General features: G+C 43.4%; 4 long non-coding RNA genes across 4 annotated transcripts; all 4 read left to right on the top strand.

The window, feature by feature from the left end:
• Positions 1-282: 282 nt before the first annotated feature.
• On the top strand, positions 283-4,770 carry LOC142486504 (uncharacterized). Its single transcript, XR_012798997.1, has 3 exons — positions 283-372; positions 1,605-1,715; positions 4,114-4,770. It is a non-coding gene; the product is annotated as an uncharacterized LOC142486504 (long non-coding RNA).
• A 2,032-nt stretch (positions 4,771-6,802) lies between these two features.
• Positions 6,803-10,890, top strand: LOC142486501 (uncharacterized). The gene is made up of 3 exons (XR_012798994.1): positions 6,803-6,911; positions 8,144-8,254; positions 10,653-10,890. It is a non-coding gene; the product is annotated as an uncharacterized LOC142486501 (long non-coding RNA).
• Positions 10,891-13,345: 2,455 nt separating this feature from the next.
• Positions 13,346-17,401, top strand: LOC142486502 (uncharacterized). The gene is made up of 3 exons (XR_012798995.1): positions 13,346-13,436; positions 14,669-14,779; positions 17,171-17,401. It is a non-coding gene; the product is annotated as an uncharacterized LOC142486502 (long non-coding RNA).
• Positions 17,402-19,845: 2,444 nt separating this feature from the next.
• Positions 19,846-23,896, top strand: LOC142486503 (uncharacterized). Its single transcript, XR_012798996.1, has 3 exons — positions 19,846-19,954; positions 21,187-21,297; positions 23,666-23,896. It is a non-coding gene; the product is annotated as an uncharacterized LOC142486503 (long non-coding RNA).
• Positions 23,897-24,109: the final 213 nt, after the last annotated feature.

The following is a 24,109-nucleotide window of genomic DNA, read 5'->3' as shown; positions in this document are numbered from 1 at the left end:
ATGGGCATCCATGCCACTGACCGGAGCCCGCTCTGTTGCGGATATGGAGAGAGACTGGGAGATTTACATCCCCTTATAATTCATATGGTGCATAGTACCGGCACGTATTGTTTTACCGGTACTGTGTACCTTCCTACTTTCACACTGGTACAGTATATGCTGCAGTGGGACTGAGAGGGATATATTGGTAACACATAGTCATTGTTGGGGGAATTCAATCCATTTTGAAAATAGTAATGAAATGTTTTTTACTTTTCTTTTTTTTCAGTAATGAAGAATGAAACATTTCTGTTAAAATTGAATTGGAGGTGAACTGGATTCATCATCAACTCTGCACCAGTGTGAATTGATGTTCTTTAATGTTCTGATAAGGTACATGCAACATCTCTTCCTCAACCCCTGCACCACTCTCTGCCTCTTGCCTCTCTCTCTCCACCTCCCTGCTAAGCGTATTAACCCATCTAATGTAATCCACATTCCATGTCTCACTTTACTCTTCACTTCTCACGTGCCCTCTGGAATGACTGCTCTCTGACTAACAAGGTCTATTTGTACATGACCTCTTCTGCTCTCATCCACCACCTCTCATTCCCCTCACCCCTGTCCTACTCGATACCTCAGCTTAATTGAACTCTCTCCTCTGACATCTACCCTTATCTCTAACCTCTCCTCACTTTCTGCTTAAACTAACTATCTTGTTAACTTTTACAATGCTATCATCTCCTCCTCCCTCCTCCTCCTTCCTCCTCCCTCCTCCATTATATATATACCCCTTCTAGGCTCTGACACACTCATCCCTCTAAGGCCATGATTATCATGGGCACATGCTTGGTCGTCCACAGTGCGTGCGAGCGATGCAGAGCCGCCTCGGACCTCAGTGCAGGGATTGCTGCATACCCCCAGCATCTGTCACCCACAAACAATACACACACTAATACTCCCCACAATACACACTATAATACCTCCTCAATACTAATCTCCCCAATAATATTATAGCTCCAAACACAATATACACAACACCCTTACACAAGATACACAATCTAGTACTCTCCTCTGCACCTCTACACACAATATAATACTCCCACACACACAATATACACACTACCCTCCTACCCCCATAAAATACAACCAATAATACACACACACTTTGTGGATGTTGGGACCAGCTCCCGGCATGCACCAGTGAAAGAGAGAGGCCCGCAGAAGCTCGGAAGAACTCCCTCCATCCGTGCCTTCCTCCGTTTCACATCTTCTCCCTGTCTCTCTCCCTCCCTTTCCTTGCATCTCCCTGCGTCTTTACGTATACCCAGTCAGTGACGGCTCTGGTCACGTGATGCCTTAATATGGGCTTATCCATATATGTTCATCCACGTCACTAATGTGATGCCCGCACTGTTGCGGAGCTGGTACTTACGACGGGCACTTATTGTTTTATCAGTACTGCGTACCTGACTCTACCGGCCTACTTTCAACACTAGTACAATATGTGCTTCACTACGAGTGAGTGGGGAATATTGGCATCACACAGTCACTGTTGAATATGCCATTCAATCCATTTTGAAAATAGTAATGCAATGTGGTTTTGTTTTGTTTGCTTTTTGCAGTAATGAAGAATGGAAAAGTTATATTAAAATTAAATTGGAGGGGGACTAGATTCAGCATTTCATCATGAACTCTGCACTTGTGAGAATTTAACTTCTTGAATACCCTGACAGGTACACGCAACATTAAGACTATAATCTGCTGTGCAAGCTTTCGTGCTATACCTCCCCCTCAGGTTTTGATTTATACATTTGCTCCCTCAATTCATGTCCTCTAATATTTGAAAGCTCTCTCCTAGCATTTTCTCTTTACCACAGAACGTCATCCCAATGTAACCTCTCTCTTGTTCTTTCTGCTTGCTGTTTCCTCACTCCTCTGTTAAACTTTTCTAATTTCTCTAACTTCCACACTCCTGCTTTTATCCACATGTTCTCCTCTTTCCTTCCCCTACCTTTGCATGTGTCTACACACTGCACCATTTGTACAGACCTCTATTGCAGCTATTTCTGCACTGCTCAATGAAAAGCACTCTTTAATATCCTATTCTCTGTGCCCCCTCTCTCTGCGCCCCCTCTTTTGGCGCCTCCTCTCTCTGCGCCCCCTCTCTCTGCGCCTATCTGTCTCATTCTCTCTACGTCCCTCTCTCTCTACATAGAGCTATCTCTGTCTCTCTCTACACCTATCTCTGTGTCTCCTTCTATGTTTGCTGATGTGTGGGATATCTCTTATAATCTTGAACCTGCTCATATACACATCGGGCCTCCCTGCCTCTGCCTCCCTGCTAAGAGTGTTAACCTATCTAATGTAATCCACATTCCTTTCCTTACTTTTCTCTTCCCTTCTCCTATGCCATCTGGAATGTCCGTTCTCTGACTAACAAGGCTCTAGTTGTACATGACCTCTTCTGCTCTCATCATTCACAATCAGTCATTCCCCTCACCCCATCTTACCTGTCCCACTGATTTGCCTCTGCTTAATTAAACTCTCCTCTGACATCTACTCTAACCTCTCTGCTCTCTCTCTCTTTCCGCTTAAACTAACAATCTTATTAACTCTTACAATGCTATCCTCCTATCTATATGCCCCCTCTAGGCTCTGACACACTTGTCCCTCTAGCCCACACCCTTGGCTAAATTCCCAAACATGTTCATCACACTTCCACTCGCTGTTCTTAATGCCTATGAAGGAAATCACACAATTGATATTTGATTTTTCTACAGTAAAAATGTCTCCAGTCCTGTATAAAGCTGCTCTCTGTGGCCAAACCACACTACTTTTTTTTCACATTCATCAACACTCAAATTTAATTTACGCTGTCTTTTTTTCCCTGTATTTGACTCCCTCCACTAACCTTCTCCTCACACTTGCCATCCTTCCTTCACTTCTCCTCAAGCATTTGACTACTTCAGAGGCAAGGTGGATGCCACCCACAAGGAGATTCCTTCTGTCCCTTCCCCCTTCTCTCCTTCTACCTAATTCTCCTTCTGCATTTGACTCCTTTTCTTCTCTTACAGAGCTGGAAGCTAATCATCTTCTCTTCTCCCTCTACCACATGCCCTCTAGATCGTATCCCCTCACACCTTACTGCATCTCTTAGTCCCCACTCTCACCCACATCTTCAATTCCTCCCTATTCTCTGGCTCTTTACCCTCTTACTTTAAGCCTGTAGTGGTCACCCTTTTCTCAGAAACAACCTACACCCTATGTGCCTTACTAACTACCGCCCTGTATCCCTCCTGCTGTTTGTCTCCTAATTGCTAGAATGTCAACATTCTTAAATCACATTCCCTCCTGGATCCTTTACAACCTGCCTTTCGTACAGCTCGTTCTACAGACTGTGCTTAAAGCAAATTCCCAAGGTCACTTTTCCCTACTAATCCTACTTGATCTATCTGCTGCGTTTGATGCTCTCAATCACTCTCCTCCTTCATATTCTAAACTCTCTCTTGGTATCCGTAACACAGTTCTATCCTGGTTTTCATCATAACTTTCCTGTCACACATTCTCCATCTCTGTTGCTAACATGTCTTCGTCTTCTATTGATCTGTCTGTGGGTATACATCAGGGCTCTGTTCTGAGATCTCTCTTTCTCTCTACATACTATCATTTGGTGACCTCATCAACTCTTTGTGACAATCCTATAAATAACAAATACAAATATCAGGTCATGGGAATAAGTGATTTGGACATAAAAGTAACATTTCGGAAGTGTGGACAACTAATACATCTTGTAGATTGCCTTTACAGTGTGATGTCATTGATTCAGTAGATTGTGTGCAGACCAGGACTGCAGTACAGTGTCACTCACATGGATGACTTGCGTGGTAGAAGCTCAAGAACAAGGATGTCAAACTCCAGTCCTCGAGGGCAGCAAACAGGCCAGGTTTTCAGGATATCCCTACTGAAAACCTGGCCTGTTTGGGACCCTCGAGGACTGGAGTTTGACATGCATGCTCTAGAAGGAGCACAGCTGTGGGTGGGAGGTGGATTTGCTTTGCATCAAATGGTTTGGAGCAAGGTTTATTGTATGTAGTATCATAATAACAATGCAATGCTTAACTTTTATTTCAGGAGGGATGACTGCAGAACAGAAGTGAATATTGAAGCCATGTGTTCCTTTTCTTGCAAAAGAGAAAATTTGAAGGACAGTTGAAGAGAAGGAAAATTACTACACAGAGACAGATAAGCAATGTGTATATTTCTCATTTACCATTTAGTATTTGTCGTTTTATTGACTCCACACAATCCGGCTGCTACGGGTTTCACATTGAATATTTTCATCTCTACTCTACCCCTTCCTGTGATCTGAACCATGCAAGTTTTCGTTGATTCAATACATCATGAGTAGAGGGTGGCTACAGTATGAAGTAAAGACCCAAGGACCACATCTACTACCATTCATAACAAGAACATGTGCAGTAGCGCACAGCTGCAGTTCTATGTGATTGTTATGAAAGGTTGAGGTGGTTCAATTCTATGAATCTGGAGTGGGATGGATCCTGTTTGCATCATATGGTTTCATCTAGGCCAGTAGATTATATAACTCTCAGTACAGGTTACACATGGCATCAGTATTAGTGATTTAAAGAGGCGGAAAGCTTCAATGTGGAGAACAAAGCCAAGTAATGTTGAAGTTACTCCTTTTACCATTTACTTGGTCAGTCTGTACTGTCTAGTCTGTACTGTCTACTCCCCACACAGCTGCTAAGGATCTTCCATTTTAAATACTTTCACCTCCTATTCTGCACTGCTTTGCTGCCCATTATTCAGAGATGCGTTCCAGTCATGTTTACCACTCTGAATCTCTCTGCAGTCATTGGTTCAGCACATCATGGGTAGAGCATGGCTACAGATACAGCAAGCTATTATTATTTTACCGGCTGATCATCCATAATATTGCATTAAAACATAGAATATCACTTAATTTCCAAAAGATTCAGTGATGCTGATAATGCAGAATCTCACAACATTTCCCATCATAATGCCATAATGCACCAGTGGGAGAAATAATCCTTGCTATATCTGTACATTGTGTGACGTATTACCTCCATGACCATTGAGAGCAAGTACATCTTCTGTATAGAGCGGCTGTGTTATGATGCAGTTATTGATCATCATTGACATAATCACAAGAATCTTATGCAAAGGGAAATTGTCCGCAGCGAAGTGAGATTTCAGCCCCCAAACGTCTGTAATATTAATGCAATGTCTTACTTTTGTTGCAGTGAACACTGAAGAGACGGATCTACTACAACACTGTACAGGATGAGCATACGCTACAAGCAGCAAAATGATCTTGCAGTTGACAGTATGTTGTTCTGGTAATGTGCACAATTATTATTTATGGGCTACACACCACAGTGCTGGACATATTCTGTTAACTTCAACTCTACTCCTAACATGGAGATGTCTTCCTGGTGTTACTGATTCAGTACATCATATGCACAGTGTGGTTATGATATGATGGATTGATTTAATGAACCCACCAACCAATGATGACATCTGCATCATCTTCTGTAAAGTGCAGCTACAGCATGATATTATCAGCATTTGGTGCGGTATAATCAGAGGTATCTATGTGCTTTTGTGCCTGTTTTAAGTCCTCCAGCTTAACGCCCCTACACCTCCCACTACACAGGCATACTTACTTATGCATACACTGACATCTGGCATACCTACACACACCCCAGGGCCACTTCCTTCCCCTGATGTCAGGGAGAGGATGGGCATGCAGAGTGCAGTAAGTCTCCACGTTACTCTGGCCAACAGTCTTGGCCTACCTCCAGCATCTGTCACCCACAACATCTGTTCCCTCCTTGTAAAGTGCTGAACTATCTCACCTGGGTCAGTGCTATAGCTGATCACAGTGCCCGATCAGGATGTCACTGTGACAGGCAGCAGTGCAGATTGACCGGTCAATCAATGCAGTGCCGCAACATATGCACTAAATGAGATTTCCGTGCCCCCAGTCAGGTTACTCCCTGGGCAGTGACCCTGCTCACACCCTCCCCTAGTTCCACCTCTGATCACAATTATCTCTCTTGGAGAGTGTAGCAAATTGGAGTTGGGGGAATCTCACCTCTGCCATGCATGGTCACAATCTGGGCACAGGACCCAAATAGTGGGCAATGTGGCACTTCTTACAGTAGAGAATAAGTAACTTTATTCTTTACTTGTGTATTAAGGACCTTATTTGCATTAAATTCAGTCCACATGGGACCAAGACTTTCTGGCTTACTGAACAAAGTGGAATTGTTTCGTAGAGGGTGGAGAATTGTATTTTATCTGAAATTACCCCCTCTGCACAAAATACAAACAATTATACCCATACAAGTACCTTGTGGAAGTTGTTGCCCTCTATCTTCCTGTGGTCTCTCCCTGTTTCTCACCGTGCCTCCTCCCATTTCCTTGCACCTCTGCGTCTCCGCATATATCCCTATACTCAGAGCCGGCTCCGGTCAGTGACATGGGATGCCCAAATATGAGCATACCCATATATGGGCATCCATGCCACTGACCGGAGCCCGCTCTGTTGCGGATATGGAGAGAGACTGGGAGATTTACATCCCCTTATAATTCATATGCTGCATAGTACCGGCACGTATTGTTTTACCGGTACTGTGTACCTTCCTACTTTCACACTGGTACAGTATATGCTGCAGTGGGACTGAGAGGGATATATTGGTAACACATAGTCATTGTTGGGGGAATTCAATCCATTTTGAAAATAGTAATGAAATGTTTTTTACTTTTCTTTTTTTTCAGTAATGAAGAATGAAACATTTCTGTTAAAATTGAATTGGAGGTGAACTGGATTCATCATCAACTCTGCACCAGTGTGAATTGATGTTCTTTAATGTTCTGATAAGGTACATGCAACATCTCTTCCTCAACCCCTGCACCACTCTCTGCCTCTTGCCTCTCTCTCTCCACCTCCCTGCTAAGCGTATTAACCCATCTAATGTAATCCACATTCCATGTCTCACTTTACTCTTCACTTCTCACGTGCCCTCTGGAATGACTGCTCTCTGACTAACAAGGTCTATTTGTACATGACCTCTTCTGCTCTCATCCACCACCTCTCATTCCCCTCACCCCTGTCCTACTCGATACCTCAGCTTAATTGAACTCTCTCCTCTGACATCTACCCTTATCTCTAACCTCTCCTCACTTTCTGCTTAAACTAACTATCTTGTTAACTTTTACAATGCTATCATCTCCTCCTCCCTCCTCCTCCTTCCTCCTCCCTCCTCCATTATATATATACCCCTTCTAGGCTCTGACACACTCATCCCTCTAAGGCCATGATTATCATGGGCACATGCTTGGTCGTCCACAGTGCGTGCGAGCGATGCAGAGCCGCCTCGGACCTCAGTGCAGGGATTGCTGCATACCCCCAGCATCTGTCACCCACAAACAATACACACACTAATACTCCCCACAATACACACTATAATACCTCCTCAATACTAATCTCCCCAATAATATTATAGCTCCAAACACAATATACACAACACCCTTACACAAGATACACAATCTAGTACTCTCCTCTGCACCTCTACACACAATATAATACTCCCACACACACAATATACACACTACCCTCCTACCCCCATAAAATACAACCAATAATACACACACACTTTGTGGATGTTGGGACCAGCTCCCGGCATGCACCAGTGAAAGAGAGAGGCCCGCAGAAGCTCGGAAGAACTCCCTCCATCCGTGCCTTCCTCCGTTTCACATCTTCTCCCTGTCTCTCTCCCTCCCTTTCCTTGCATCTCCCTGCGTCTTTACGTATACCCAGTCAGTGACGGCTCTGGTCACGTGATGCCTTAATATGGGCTTATCCATATATGTTCATCCACGTCACTAATGTGATGCCCGCACTGTTGCGGAGCTGGTACTTACGACGGGCACTTATTGTTTTATCAGTACTGCGTACCTGACTCTACCGGCCTACTTTCAACACTAGTACAATATGTGCTTCACTACGAGTGAGTGGGGAATATTGGCATCACACAGTCACTGTTGAATATGCCATTCAATCCATTTTGAAAATAGTAATGCAATGTGGTTTTGTTTTGTTTGCTTTTTGCAGTAATGAAGAATGGAAAAGTTATATTAAAATTAAATTGGAGGGGGACTAGATTCAGCATTTCATCATGAACTCTGCACTTGTGAGAATTTAACTTCTTGATTACCCTGACAGGTACACGCAACATTAAGACTATAATCTGCTGTGCAAGCTTTCGTGCTATACCTCCCCCTCAGGTTTTGATTTATACATTTGCTGCCTCAATTCATGTCCTCTAATATTTGAAAGCTCTCTCCTAGCATTTTCTCTTTACCACAGAACGTCATCCCAATGTAACCTCTCTCTTGTTCTTTCTGCTTGCTGTTTCCTCACTCCTCTGTTAAACTTTTCTAATTTCTCTAACTTCCACACTCCTGCTTTTATCCACATGTTCTCCTCTTTCCTTCCCCTACCTTTGCATGTGTCTACACACTGCACCATTTGTACAGACCTCTATTGCAGCTATTTCTGCACTGCTCAATGAAAAGCACTCTTTAATATCCTATTCTCTGTGCCCCCTCTCTCTGCGCCCCCTCTTTTGGCGCCTCCTCTCTCTGCGCCCCCTCTCTCTGCGCCTATCTGTCTCATTCTCTCTACGTCCCTCTCTCTCTACATAGAGCTATCTCTGTCTCTCTCTACACCTATCTCTGTGTCTCCTTCTATGTTTGCTGATGTGTGGGATATCTCTTATAATCTTGAACCTGCTCATATACACATCGGGCCTCCCTGCCTCTGCCTCCCTGCTAAGAGTGTTAACCTATCTAATGTAATCCACATTCCTTTCCTTACTTTTCTCTTCCCTTCTCCTATGCCATCTGGAATGTCCGTTCTCTGACTAACAAGGCTCTAGTTGTACATGACCTCTTCTGCTCTCATCATTCACAATCAGTCATTCCCCTCACCCCATCTTACCTGTCCCACTGATTTGCCTCTGCTTAATTAAACTCTCCTCTGACATCTACTCTAACCTCTCTGCTCTCTCTCTCTTTCCGCTTAAACTAACAATCTTATTAACTCTTACAATGCTATCCTCCTATCTATATGCCCCCTCTAGGCTCTGACACACTTGTCCCTCTAGCCCACACCCTTGGCTAAATTCCCAAACATGTTCATCACACTTCCACTCGCTGTTCTTAATGCCTATGAAGGAAATCACACAATTGATATTTGATTTTTCTACAGTAAAAATGTCTCCAGTCCTGTATAAAGCTGCTCTCTGTGGCCAAACCACACTACTTTTTTTTCACATTCATCAACACTCAAATTTAATTTACGCTGTCTTTTTTTCCCTGTATTTGACTCCCTCCACTAACCTTCTCCTCACACTTGCCATCCTTCCTTCACTTCTCCTCAAGCATTTGACTACTTCAGAGGCAAGGTGGATGCCACCCACAAGGAGATTCCTTCTGTCCCTTCCCCCTTCTCTCCTTCTACCTAATTCTCCTTCTGCATTTGACTCCTTTTCTTCTCTTACAGAGCTGGAAGCTAATCATCTTCTCTTCTCCCTCTACCACATGCCCTCTAGATCGTATCCCCTCACACCTTACTGCATCTCTTAGTCCCCACTCTCACCCACATCTTCAATTCCTCCCTATTCTCTGGCTCTTTACCCTCTTACTTTAAGCCTGTAGTGGTCACCCTTTTCTCAGAAACAACCTACACCCTATGTGCCTTACTAACTACCGCCCTGTATCCCTCCTGCTGTTTGTCTCCTAATTGCTAGAATGTCAACATTCTTAAATCACATTCCCTCCTGGATCCTTTACAACCTGCCTTTCGTACAGCTCGTTCTACAGACTGTGCTTAAAGCAAATTCCCAAGGTCACTTTTCCCTACTAATCCTACTTGATCTATCTGCTGCGTTTGATGCTCTCAATCACTCTCCTCCTTCATATTCTAAACTCTCTCTTGGTATCCGTAACACAGTTCTATCCTGGTTTTCATCATAACTTTCCTGTCACACATTCTCCATCTCTGTTGCTAACATGTCTTCGTCTTCTATTGATCTGTCTGTGGGTATACATCAGGGCTCTGTTCTGAGATCTCTCTTTCTCTCTACATACTATCATTTGGTGACCTCATCAACTCTTTGTGACAATCCTATAAATAACAAATACAAATATCAGGTCATGGGAATAAGTGATTTGGACATAAAAGTAACATTTCGGAAGTGTGGACAACTAATACATCTTGTAGATTGCCTTTACAGTGTGATGTCATTGATTCAGTAGATTGTGTGCAGACCAGGACTGCAGTACAGTGTCACTCACATGGATGACTTGCGTGGTAGAAGCTCAAGAACAAGGATGTCAAACTCCAGTCCTCGAGGGCAGCAAACAGGCCAGGTTTTCAGGATATCCCTACTGAAAACCTGGCCTGTTTGGGACCCTCGAGGACTGGAGTTTGACATGCATGCTCTAGAAGGAGCACAGCTGTGGGTGGGAGGTGGATTTGCTTTGCATCAAATGGTTTGGAGCAAGGTTTATTGTATGTAGTAACATAATAACAATGCAATGCTTAACTTTTATTTCAGGAGGGATGACTGCAGAACAGAAGTGAATATTGAAGCCATGTGTTCCTTTTCTTGCAAAAGAGAAAATTTGAAGGACAGTTGAAGAGAAGGAAAATTACTACACAGAGACAGATAAGCAATGTGTATATTTCTCATTTACCATTTAGTATTTGTCGTTTTATTGACTCCACACAATCCGGCTGCTACGGGTTTCACATTGAATATTTTCATCTCTACTCTACCCCTTCCTGTGATCTGAACCATGCAAGTTTTCGTTGATTCAATACATCATGAGTAGAGGGTGGCTACAGTATGAAGTAAAGACCCAAGGACCACATCTACTACCATTCATAACAAGAACATGTGCAGTAGCGCACAGCTGCAGTTCTATGTGATTGTTATGAAAGGTTGAGGTGGTTCAATTCTATGAATCTGGAGTGGGATGGATCCTGTTTGCATCATATGGTTTCATCTAGGCCAGTAGATTATATAACTCTCAGTACAGGTTACACATGGCATCAGTATTAGTGATTTAAAGAGGAGGAAAGCTTCAATGTGGAGAACAAAGCCAAGTAATGTTGAAGTTACTCCTTTTACCATTTACTTGGTCAGTCTGTACTGTCTACTCCCCACACAGCTGCTAAGGATCTTCCATTTTAAATACTTTCACCTCCTATTCTGCACTGCTTTGCTGCCCATTATTCAGAGATGCGTTCCAGTCATGTTTACCACTCTGAATCTCTCTGCAGTCATTGGTTCAGCACATCATGGGTAGAGCATGGCTACAGATACAGCAAGCTATTATTATTTTACCGGCTGATCATCCATAATATTGCATTAAAACATAGAATATCACTTAATTTCCAAAAGATTCAGTGATGCTGATAATGCAGAATCTCACAACATTTCCCATCATAATGCCATAATGCACCAGTGGGAGAAATAATCCTTGCTATATCTGTACATTGTGTGACGTATTACCTCCATGACCATTGAGAGCAAGTACATCTTCTGTATAGAGCGGCTGTGTTATGATGCAGTTATTGATCATCATTGACATAATCACAAGAATCTTATGCAAAGGGAAATTGTCCGCAGCGAAGTGAGATTTCAGCCCCCAAACGTCTGTAATATTAATGCAATGTCTTACTTTTGTTGCAGTGAACACTGAAGAGACGGATCTACTACAACACTGTACAGGATGAGCATACGCTACAAGCAGCAAAATGATCTTGCAGTTGACAGTATGTTGTTCTGGTAATGTGCACAATTATTATTTATGGGCTACACACCACAGTGCTGGACATATTCTGTTAACTTCAACTCTACTCCTAACATGGAGATGTCTTCCTGGTGTTACTGATTCAGTACATCATATGCACAGTGTGGTTATGATATGATGGATTGATTTAATGAACCCACCAACCAATGATGACATCTGCATCATCTTCTGTAAAGTGCAGCTACAGCATGATATTATCAGCATTTGGTGCGGTATAATCAGAGGTATCTATGTGCTTTTGTGCCTGTTTTAAGTCCTCCAGCTTAACGCCCCTACACCTCCCACTACACAGGCATACTTACTTATGCATACACTGACATCTGGCATACCTACACACACCCCAGGGCCACTTCCTTCCCCTGATGTCAGGGAGAGGATGGGCATGCAGAGTGCAGTAAGTCTCCACGTTACTCTGGCCAACAGTCTTGGCCTACCTCCAGCATCTGTCACCCACAACATCTGTTCCCTCCTTGTAAAGTGCTGAACTATCTCACCTGGGTCAGTGCTATAGCTGATCACAGTGCCCGATCAGGATGTCACTGTGACAGGCAGCAGTGCAGATTGACCGGTCAATCAATGCAGTGCCGCAACATATGCACTAAATGAGATTTCCGTGCCCCCAGTCAGGTTACTCCCTGGGCAGTGACCCTGCTCACACCCTCCCCTAGTTCCACCTCTGATCACAATTATCTCTCTTGGAGAGTGTAGCAAATTGGAGTTGGGGGAATCTCACCTCTGCCATGCATGGTCACAATCTGGGCACAGGACCCAAATAGTGGGCAATGTGGCACTTCTTACAGTAGAGAATAAGTAACTTTATTCTTTACTTGTGTATTAAGGACCTTATTTGCATTAAATTCAGTCCACATGGGACCAAGACTTTCTGGCTTACTGAACAAAGTGGAATTGTTTCGTAGAGGGTGGAGAATTGTATTTTATCTGAAATTACCCCCTCTGCACAAAATACAAACAATTATACCCATACAAGTACCTTGTGGAAGTTGTTGCCCTCTATCTTCCTGTGGTCTCTCCCTGTTTCTCACCGTGCCTCCTCCCATTTCCTTGCACCTCTGCGTCTCCGCATATATCCCTATACTCAGAGCCGGCTCCGGTCAGTGACATGGGATGCCCAAATATGAGCATACCCATATATGGGCATCCATGCCACTGACCGGAGCCCGCTCTGTTGCGGATATGGAGAGAGACTGGGAGATTTACATCCCCTTATAATTCATATGGTGCATAGTACCGGCACGTATTGTTTTACCGGTACTGTGTACCTTCCTACTTTCACACTGGTACAGTATATGCTGCAGTGGGACTGAGAGGGATATATTGGTAACACATAGTCATTGTTGGGGGAATTCAATCCATTTTGAAAATAGTAATGAAATGTTTTTTACTTTTCTTTTTTTTCAGTAATGAAGAATGAAACATTTCTGTTAAAATTGAATTGGAGGTGAACTGGATTCATCATCAACTCTGCACCAGTGTGAATTGATGTTCTTTAATGTTCTGATAAGGTACATGCAACATCTCTTCCTCAACCCCTGCACCACTCTCTGCCTCTTGCCTCTCTCTCTCCACCTCCCTGCTAAGCGTATTAACCCATCTAATGTAATCCACATTCCATGTCTCACTTTACTCTTCACTTCTCACGTGCCCTCTGGAATGACTGCTCTCTGACTAACAAGGTCTATTTGTACATGACCTCTTCTGCTCTCATCCACCACCTCTCATTCCCCTCACCCCTGTCCTACTCGATACCTCAGCTTAATTGAACTCTCTCCTCTGACATCTACCCTTATCTCTAACCTCTCCTCACTTTCTGCTTAAACTAACTATCTTGTTAACTTTTACAATGCTATCATCTCCTCCTCCCTCCTCCTCCTTCCTCCTCCCTCCTCCATTATATATATACCCCTTCTAGGCTCTGACACACTCATCCCTCTAAGGCCATGATTATCATGGGCACATGCTTGGTCGTCCACAGTGCGTGCGAGCGATGCAGAGCCGCCTCGGACCTCAGTGCAGGGATTGCTGCATACCCCCAGCATCTGTCACCCACAAACAATACACACACTAATACTCCCCACAATACACACTATAATACCTCCTCAATACTAATCTCCCCAATAATATTATAGCTCCAAACACAATATACACAACACCCTTACACAAGATACACAATCTAGTACTCTCCTCTGCACCTCTACACACAATATAATACTCCCACACACACAATATACACACTACCCTCCTACCCCCATAAAATACAACCAATAATACACACACACTTTGTGGATGTTGGGACCAGCTCCCGGCATGCACCAGTGAAAGAGAGAGGCCCGCAGAAGCTCGGAAGAACTCCCTCCATCCGTGCCTTCCTCCGTTTCACATCTTCTCCCTGTCTCTCTCCCTCCCTTTCCTTGCATCTCCCTGCGTCTTTACGTATACCCAGTCAGTGACGGCTCTGGTCACGTGATGCCTTAATATGGGCTTATCCATATATGTTCATCCACGTCACTAATGTGATGCCCACACTGTTGCGGAGCTGGTACTTACGACGGGCACTTATTGTTTTATCAGTACTGCGTACCTGACTCTACCGGCCTACTTTCAACACTAGTACAATATGTGCTTCACTACGAGTGAGTGGGGAATATTGGCATCACACAGTCACTGTTGAATATGCCATTCAATCCATTTTGAAAATAGTAATGCAATGTGGTTTTGTTTTGTTTGCTTTTTGCAGTAATGAAGAATGGAAAAGTTATATTAAAATTAAATTGGAGGGGGACTAGATTCAGCATTTCATCATGAACTCTGCACTTGTGAGAATTTAACTTCTTGAATACCCTGACAGGTACACGCAACATTAAGACTATAATCTGCTGTGCAAGCTTTCGTGCTATACCTCCCCCTCAGGTTTTGATTTATACATTTGCTCCCTCAATTCATGTCCTCTAATATTTGAAAGCTCTCTCCTAGCATTTTCTCTTTACCACAGAACGTCATCCCAATGTAACCTCTCTCTTGTTCTTTCTGCTTGCTGTTTCCTCACTCCTCTGTTAAACTTTTCTAATTTCTCTAACTTCCACACTCCTGCTTTTATCCACATGTTCTCCTCTTTCCTTCCCCTACCTTTGCATGTGTCTACACACTGCACCATTTGTACAGACCTCTATTGCAGCTATTTCTGCACTGCTCAATGAAAAGCACTCTTTAATATCCTATTCTCTGTGCCCCCTCTCTCTGCGCCCCCTCTTTTGGCGCCTCCTCTCTCTGCGCCCCCTCTCTCTGCGCCTATCTGTCTCATTCTCTCTACGTCCCTCTCTCTCTACATAGAGCTATCTCTGTCTCTCTCTACACCTATCTCTGTGTCTCCTTCTATGTTTGCTGATGTGTGGGATATCTCTTATAATCTTGAACCTGCTCATATACACATCGGGCCTCCCTGCCTCTGCCTCCCTGCTAAGAGTGTTAACCTATCTAATGTAATCCACATTCCTTTCCTTACTTTTCTCTTCCCTTCTCCTATGCCATCTGGAATGCCCGTTCTCTGACTAACAAGGCTCTAGTTGTACATGACCTCTTCTGCTCTCATCATTCACAATCAGTCATTCCCCTCACCCCATCTTACCTGTCCCACTGATTTTCCTCTGCTTAATTAAACTCTCCTCTGACATCTACTCTAACCTCTCTCTCTCTTTCCGCTTAAACTAACAATCTTATTAACTCTTACAATGCTATCCTCCTATCTATATGCCCCCTCTAGGCTCTGACACACTTGTCCCTCTAGCCCACACCCTTGGCTAAATTCCCAAACATGTTCATCACACTTCCACTCGCTGTTCTTAATGCCTATGAAGGAAATCACACAATTGATATTTGATTTTTCTACAGTAAAAATGTCTCCAGTCCTGTATAAAGCTGCTCTCTGGGGCCAAACCACACTACTTTTTTTTCACATTCATCAACACTCAAATTTAATTTACGCTGTCTTTTTTTCCCTGTATTTGACTCCCTCCACTAACCTTCTCCTCACACTTGCCATCCTTCCTTCACTTCTCCTCAAGCATTTGACTACTTCAGAGGCAAGGTGGATGCCACCCACAAGGAGATTCCTTCTGTCCCTTCCCCCTTCTCTCCTTCTACCTAATTCTCCTTCTGCATTTGACTCCTTTTCTTCTCTTACAGAGCTGGAAGCTAATCATCTTCTCTTCTCCCTCTACCACATGCCCTCTAGATCGTATCCCCTCACACCTTACTGCATCTCTTAGTCCCCACTCTCACCCACATCTTCAATTCCTCCCTATTCTCTGGCTCTTTACCCTCTTACTTTAAGCCTGTAGTGGTCACCCTTTTCTCAGAAACAACCTACACCCTATGTGCCTTACTAACTACCGCCCTGTATCCCTCCTGCTGTTTGTCTCCTAATTGCTAGAATGTCAACATTCTTAAATCACATGCCCTCCTGGATCCTTTACAACCTGCCTTTCGTACAGCTCGTTCTACAGACTGTGCTTAAAGCAAATTCCCAAGGTCACTTTTCCCTACTAATCCTACTTGATCTATCTGCTGCGTTTGATGCTCTCAATCACTCTCCTCCTTCATATTCTAAACTCTCTCTTGGTATCCGTAACACAGTTCTATCCTGGTTTTCATCATAACTTTCCTGTCACACATTCTCCATCTCTGTTGCTAACATGTCTTCGTCTTCTATTGATCTGTCTGTGGGTATACATCAGGGCTCTGTTCTGAGATCTCTCTTTCTCTCTACATACTATCATTTGGTGACCTCATCAACTCTTTGTGACAATCCTATAAATAACAAATACAAATATCAGGTCATGGGAATAAGTGATTTGGACATAAAAGTAACATTTCGGAAGTGTGGACAACTAATACATCTTGTAGATTGCCTTTACAGTGTGATGTCATTGATTCAGTAGATTGTGTGCAGACCAGGACTGCAGTACAGTGTCACTCACATGGATGACTTGCGTGGTAGAAGCTCAAGAACAAGGATGTCAAACTCCAGTCCTCGAGGGCAGCAAACAGGCCAGGTTTTCAGGATATCCCTACTGAAAACCTGGCCTGTTTGGGACCCTCGAGGACTGGAGTTTGACATGCATGCTCTAGAAGGAGCACAGCTGTGGGTGGGAGGTGGATTTGCTTTGCATCAAATGGTTTGGAGCAAGGTTTATTGTATGTATTATCATAATAACAATGCAATGCTTAACTTTTATTTCAGGAGGGATGACTGCAGAACAGAAGTGAATATTGAAGCCATGTGTTCCTTTTCTTGCAAAAGAGAAAATTTGAAGGACAGTTGAAGAGAAGGAAAATTACTACACAGAGACAGATAAGCAATGTGTATATTTCTCATTTACCATTTAGTATTTGTCGTTTTATTGACTCCACACAATCCGGCTGCTACGGGTTTCACATTGAATATTTTCATCTCTACTCTACCCCTTCCTGTGATCTGAACCATGCAAGTTTTCGTTGATTCAATACATCATGAGTAGAGGGTGGCTACAGTATGAAGTAAAGACCCAAGGACCACATCTACTACCATTCATAACAAGAACATGTGCAGTAGCGCACAGCTGCAGTTCTATGTGATTGTTATGAAAGGTTGAGGTGGTTCAATTCTATGAATCTGGAGTGGGATGGATCCTGTTTGCATCATATGGTTTCATCTAGGCCAGTAGATTATATAACTCTCAGTACAGGTTACACATGGCATCAGTATTAGTGATTTAAAGAGGAGGAAAGCTTCAATGTGGAGAACAAAGCCAAGTAATGTTGAAGTTACTCCTTTTACCATTTACTTGGTCAGTCTGTACTGTCTACTCCCCACACAGCTGCTAAGGATCTTCCATTTTAAATACTTTCACCTCCTATTCTGCACTGCTTTGCTGCCCATTATTCAGAGATGCGTTCCAGTCATGTTTACCACTCTGAATCTCTCTGCAGTCATTGGTTCAGCACATCATGGGTAGAGCATGGCTACAGATACAGCAAGCTATTATTATTTTACCGGCTGATCATCCATAATATTGCATTAAAACATAGAATATCACTTAATTTCCAAAAGATTCAGTGATGCTGATAATGCAGAATCTCACAACATTTCCCATCATAATGCCATAATGCACCAGTGGGAGAAATAATCCTTGCTATATCTGTACATTGTGTGACGTATTACCTCCATGACCATTGAGAGCAAGTACATCTTCTGTATAGAGCGGCTGTGTTATGATGCAGTTATTGATCATCATTGACATAATCACAAGAATCTTATGCAAAGGGAAATTGTCCGCAGCGAAGTGAGATTTCAGCCCCCAAACGTCTGTAATATTAATGCAATGTCTTACTTTTGTTGCAGTGAACACTGAAGAGACGGATCTACTACAACACTGTACAGGATGAGCATACGCTACAAGCAGCAAAATGATCTTGCAGTTGACAGTATGTTGTTCTGGTAATGTGCACAATTATTATTTATGGGCTACACACCACAGTGCTGGACATATTCTGTTAACTTCAACTCTACTCCTAACATGGAGATGTCTTCCTGGTGTTACTGATTCAGTACATCATATGCACAGTGTGGTTATGATATGATGGATTGATTTAATGAACCCACCAACCAATGATGACATCTGCATCATCTTCTGTAAAGTGCAGCTACAGCATGATATTATCAGCATTTGGTGCGGTATAATCAGAGGTATCTATGTGCTTTTGTGCCTGTTTTAAGTCCTCCAGCTTAACGCCCCTACACCTCCCACTACACAGGCATACTTGCTTATGCATACACTGACATCTGGCATACCTACACACACCCCAGGGCCACTTCCTTCCCCTGATGTCAGGGAGAGGATGGGCATGCAGAGTGCAGTAAGTCTCCACGTTACTCTGGCCAACAGTCTTGGCCTACCTCCAGCATCTGTCACCCACAACATCTGTTCCCTCCTTGTAAAGTGCTGAACTATCTCACCTGGGTCAGTGCTATAGCTGATCACAGTGCCCGATCAGGATGTCACTGTGACAGGCAGCAGTGCAGATTGACCGGTCAATCAATGCAGTGCCGCAACATATGCACTAAATGAGATTTCCGTGCCCCCAGTCAGGTTACTCCCTGGGCAGTGACCCTGCTCACACCCTCCCCTAGTTCCACCTCTGATCACAATTATCTCTCTTGGAGAGTGTAGCAAATTGGAGTTGGGGGAATCTCACCTCTGCCATGCATGGTCACAATCTGGGCACAGGACCCAAATAGTGGGCAATGTGGCACTTCTTACAGTAGAGAATAAGTAACTTTATTCTTTACTTGTGTATTAAGGACCTTATTTGCATTAAATTCAGTCCACATGGGACCAAGACTTTCTGGCTTACTGAACAAAGTGGAATTGTTTCGTAGAGGGTGGAGAATTGTATTTTATCTGAAATTACCCCCTCTGCACAAAATACAAACAATTATACCCATACAAGTACCTTGTGGAAGTTGTTGCCCTCTATCTTCCTGTGGTCTCTCCCTGTTTCTCACCGTGCCTCCTCCCATTTCCTTGCACCTCTGCGTCTCCGCATATATCCCTATACTCAGAGCCGGCTCCGGTCAGTGACATGGGATGCCCAAATATGAGCATACCCATATATGGGCATCCATGCCACTGACCGGAGCCCGCTCTGTTGCGGATATGGAGAGAGACTGGGAGATTTACATCCCCTTATAATTCATATGGTGCATAGTACCAGCACGTATTGTTTTACCGGTACTGTGTACCTTCCTACTTTCACACTGGTACAGTATATGCTGCAGTGGGACTGAGAGGGATATATTGGTAACACATAGTCATTGTTGGGGGAATTCAATCCATTTTGAAAATAGTAATGAAATGTTTTTTACTTTTCTTTTTTTTCAGTAATGAAGAATGAAACATTTCTGTTAAAATTGAATTGGAGGTGAACTGGATTCATCATCAACTCTGCACCAGTGTGAATTGATGTTCTTTAATGTTCTGATAAGGTACATGCAACATCTCTTCCTCAACCCCTGCACCACTCTCTGCCTCTTGCCTCTCTCTCTCCACCTCCCTGCTAAGCGTATTAACCCATCTAATGTAATCCACATTCCATGTCTCACTTTACTCTTCACTTCTCACGTGCCCTCTGGAATGACTGCTCTCTGACTAACAAGGTCTATTTGTACATGACCTCTTCTGCTCTCATCCACCACCTCTCATTCCCCTCACCCCTGTCCTACTCGATACCTCAGCTTAATTGAACTCTCTCCTCTGACATCTACCCTTATCTCTAACCTCTCCTCACTTTCTGCTTAAACTAACTATCTTGTTAACTTTTACAATGCTATCATCTCCTCCTCCCTCCTCCTCCTTCCTCCTCCCTCCTCCATTATATATATACCCCTTCTAGGCTCTGACACACTCATCCCTCTAAGGCCATGATTATCATGGGCACATGCTTGGTCGTCCACAGTGCGTGCGAGCGATGCAGAGCCGCCTCGGACCTCAGTGCAGGGATTGCTGCATACCCCCAGCATCTGTCACCCACAAACAATACACACACTAATACTCCCCACAATACACACTATAATACCTCCTCAATACTAATCTCCACAATAATATTATAGCTCCAAACACAATATACACAACACCCTTACACAAGATACACAATCTAGTACTCTCCTCTGCACCTCTACACACAATATAATACTCCCACACACACAATATACACACTACCCTCCTACCCCCATAAAATACAACCAATAATACACACACACTTTGTGGATGTTGGGACCAGCTCCCGGCATGCACCAGTGAAAGAGAGAGGCCCGCAGAAGCTCGGAAGAACTCCCTCCATCCGTGCCTTCCTCCGTTTCACATCTTCTCCCTGTCTCTCTCCCTCCCTTTCCTTGCATCTCCCTGCGTCTTTACGTATACCCAGTCAGTGACGGCTCTGGTCACGTGATGCCTTAATATGGGCTTATCCATATATGTTCATCCACGTCACTAATGTGATGCCCGCACTGTTGCGGAGCTGGTACTTACGACGGGCACTTATTGTTTTATCAGTACTGCGTACCTGACTCTACCGGCCTACTTTCAACACTAGTACAATATGTGCTTCACTACGAGTGAGTGGGGAATATTGGCATCACACAGTCACTGTTGAATATGCCATTCAATCCATTTTGAAAATAGTAATGCAATGTGGTTTTGTTTTGTTTGCTTTTTGCAGTAATGAAGAATGGAAAAGTTATATTAAAATTAAATTGGAGGGGGACTAGATTCAGCATTTCATCATGAACTCTGCACTTGTGAGAATTTAACTTCTTGAATACCCTGACAGGTACACGCAACATTAAGACTATAATCTGCTGTGCAAGCTTTCGTGCTATACCTCCCCCTCAGGTTTTGATTTATACATTTGCTCCCTCAATTCATGTCCTCTAATATTTGAAAGCTCTCTCCTAGCATTTTCTCTTTACCACAGAACGTCATCCCAATGTAACCTCTCTCTTGTTCTTTCTGCTTGCTGTTTCCTCACTCCTCTGTTAAACTTTTCTAATTTCTCTAACTTCCACACTCCTGCTTTTATCCACATGTTCTCCTCTTTCCTTCCCCTACCTTTGCATGTGTCTACACACTGCACCATTTGTACAGACCTCTATTGCAGCTATTTCTGCACTGCTCAATGAAAAGCACTCTTTAATATCCTATTCTCTGTGCCCCCTCTCTCTGCGCCCCCTCTCTCTGCGCCTATCTGTCTCATTCTCTCTACGTCCCTCTCTCTCTACATAGAGCTATCTCTGTCTCTCTCTACACCTATCTCTGTGTCTCCTTCTATGTTTGCTGATGTGTGGGATATCTCTTATAATCTTGAACCTGCTCATATACACATCGGGCCTCCCTGCCTCTGCCTCCCTGCTAAGAGTGTTAACCTATCTAATGTAATCCACATTCCTTTCCTTACTTTTCTCTTCCCTTCTCCTATGCCATCTGGAATGTCCGTTCTCTGACTAACAAGGCTCTAGTTGTACATGACCTCTTCTGCTCTCATCATTCACAATCAGTCATTCCCCTCACCCCATCTTACCTGTCCCACTGATTTGCCTCTGCTTAATTAAACTCTCCTCTGACATCTACTCTAACCTCTCTGCTCTCTCTCTCTTTCCGCTTAAACTAACAATCTTATTAACTCTTACAATGCTATCCTCCTATCTATATGCCCCCTCTAGGCTCTGACACACTTGTCCCTCTAGCCCACACCCTTGGCTAAATTCCCAAACATGTTCATCACACTTCCACTCGCTGTTCTTAATGCCTATGAAGGAAATCACACAATTGATATTTGATTTTTCTACAGTAAAAATGTCTCCAGTCCTGTATAAAGCTGCTCTCTGGGGCCAAACCACACTACTTTTTTTTCACATTCATCAACACTCAAATTTAATTTACGCTGTCTTTTTTTCCCTGTATTTGACTCCCTCCACTAACCTTCTCCTCACACTTGCCATCCTTCCTTCACTTCTCCTCAAGCATTTGACTACTTCAGAGGCAAGGTGGATGCCACCCACAAGGAGATTCCTTCTGTCCCTTCCCCCTTCTCTCCTTCTACCTAACTCTCCTTCTGCATTTGACTCCTTTTCTTCTCTTACAGAGCTGGAAGCTAATCATCTTCTCTTCTCCCTCTACCACATGCCCTCTAGATCGTATCCCCTCACACCTTACTGCATCTCTTAGTCCCCACTCTCACCCACATCTTCAATTCCTCCCTATTCTCTGGCTCTTTACCCTCTTACTTTAAGCCTGTAGTGGTCACCCTTTTCTCAGAAACAACCTACACCCTATGTGCCTTACTAACTACCGCCCTGTATCCCTCCTGCTGTTTGTCTCCTAATTGCTAGAATGTCAACATTCTTAAATCACATTCCCTCCTGGATCCTTTACAACCTGCCTTTCGTACAGCTCGTTCTACAGACTGTGCTTAAAGCAAATTCCCAAGGTCACTTTTCCCTACTAATCCTACTTGATCTATCTGCTGCGTTTGATGCTCTCAATCACTCTCCTCCTTCATATTCTAAACTCTCTCTTGGTATCCGTAACACAGTTCTATCCTGGTTTTCATCATAACTTTCCTGTCACACATTCTCCATCTCTGTTGCTAACATGTCTTCGTCTTCTATTGATCTGTCTGTGGGTATACATCAGGGCTCTGTTCTGAGATCTCTCTTTCTCTCTACATACTATCATTTGGTGACCTCATCAACTCTTTGTGACAATCCTATAAATAACAAATACAAATATCAGGTCATGGGAATAAGTGATTTGGACATAAAAGTAACATTTCGGAAGTGTGGACAACTAATACATCTTGTAGATTGCCTTTACAGTGTGATGTCATTGATTCAGTAGATTGTGTGCAGACCAGGACTGCAGTACAGTGTCACTCACATGGATGACTTGCGTGGTAGAAGCTCAAGAACAAGGATGTCAAACTCCAGTCCTCGAGGGCAGCAAACAGGCCAGGTTTTCAGGATATCCCTACTGAAAACCTGGCCTGTTTGGGACCCTCGAGGACTGGAGTTTGACATGCATGCTCTAGAAGGAGCACAGCTGTGGGTGGGAGGTGGATTTGCTTTGCATCAAATGGTTTGGAGCAAGGTTTATTGTATGTATTATCATAATAACAATGCAATGCTTAACTTTTATTTCAGGAGGGATGACTGCAGAACAGAAGTGAATATTGAAGCCATGTGTTCCTTTTCTTGCAAAAGAGAAAATTTGAAGGACAGTTGAAGAGAAGGAAAATTACTACACAGAGACAGATAAGCAATGTGTATATTTCTCATTTACCATTTAGTATTTGTCGTTTTATTGACTCCACACAATCCGGCTGCTACGGGTTTCACATTGAATATTTTCATCTCTACTCTACCCCTTCCTGTGATCTGAACCATGCAAGTTTTCGTTGATTCAATACATCATGAGTAGAGGGTGGCTACAGTATGAAGTAAAGACCCAAGGACCACATCTACTACCATTCATAACAAGAACATGTGCAGTAGCGCACAGCTGCAGTTCTATGTGATTGTTATGAAAGGTTGAGGTGGTTCAATTCTATGAATCTGGAGTGGGATGGATCCTGTTTGCATCATATG

This window comes from Ascaphus truei, unplaced genomic scaffold (genome assembly GCF_040206685.1).
Source record: "Ascaphus truei isolate aAscTru1 unplaced genomic scaffold, aAscTru1.hap1 HAP1_SCAFFOLD_918, whole genome shotgun sequence".
In the NCBI taxonomy this organism is placed as follows: Eukaryota; Metazoa; Chordata; class Amphibia; order Anura; family Ascaphidae; genus Ascaphus; species Ascaphus truei.
Note: the sequence above shows the minus strand (reverse complement) of the source record. Positions and strands in the feature narration are given on the sequence as shown.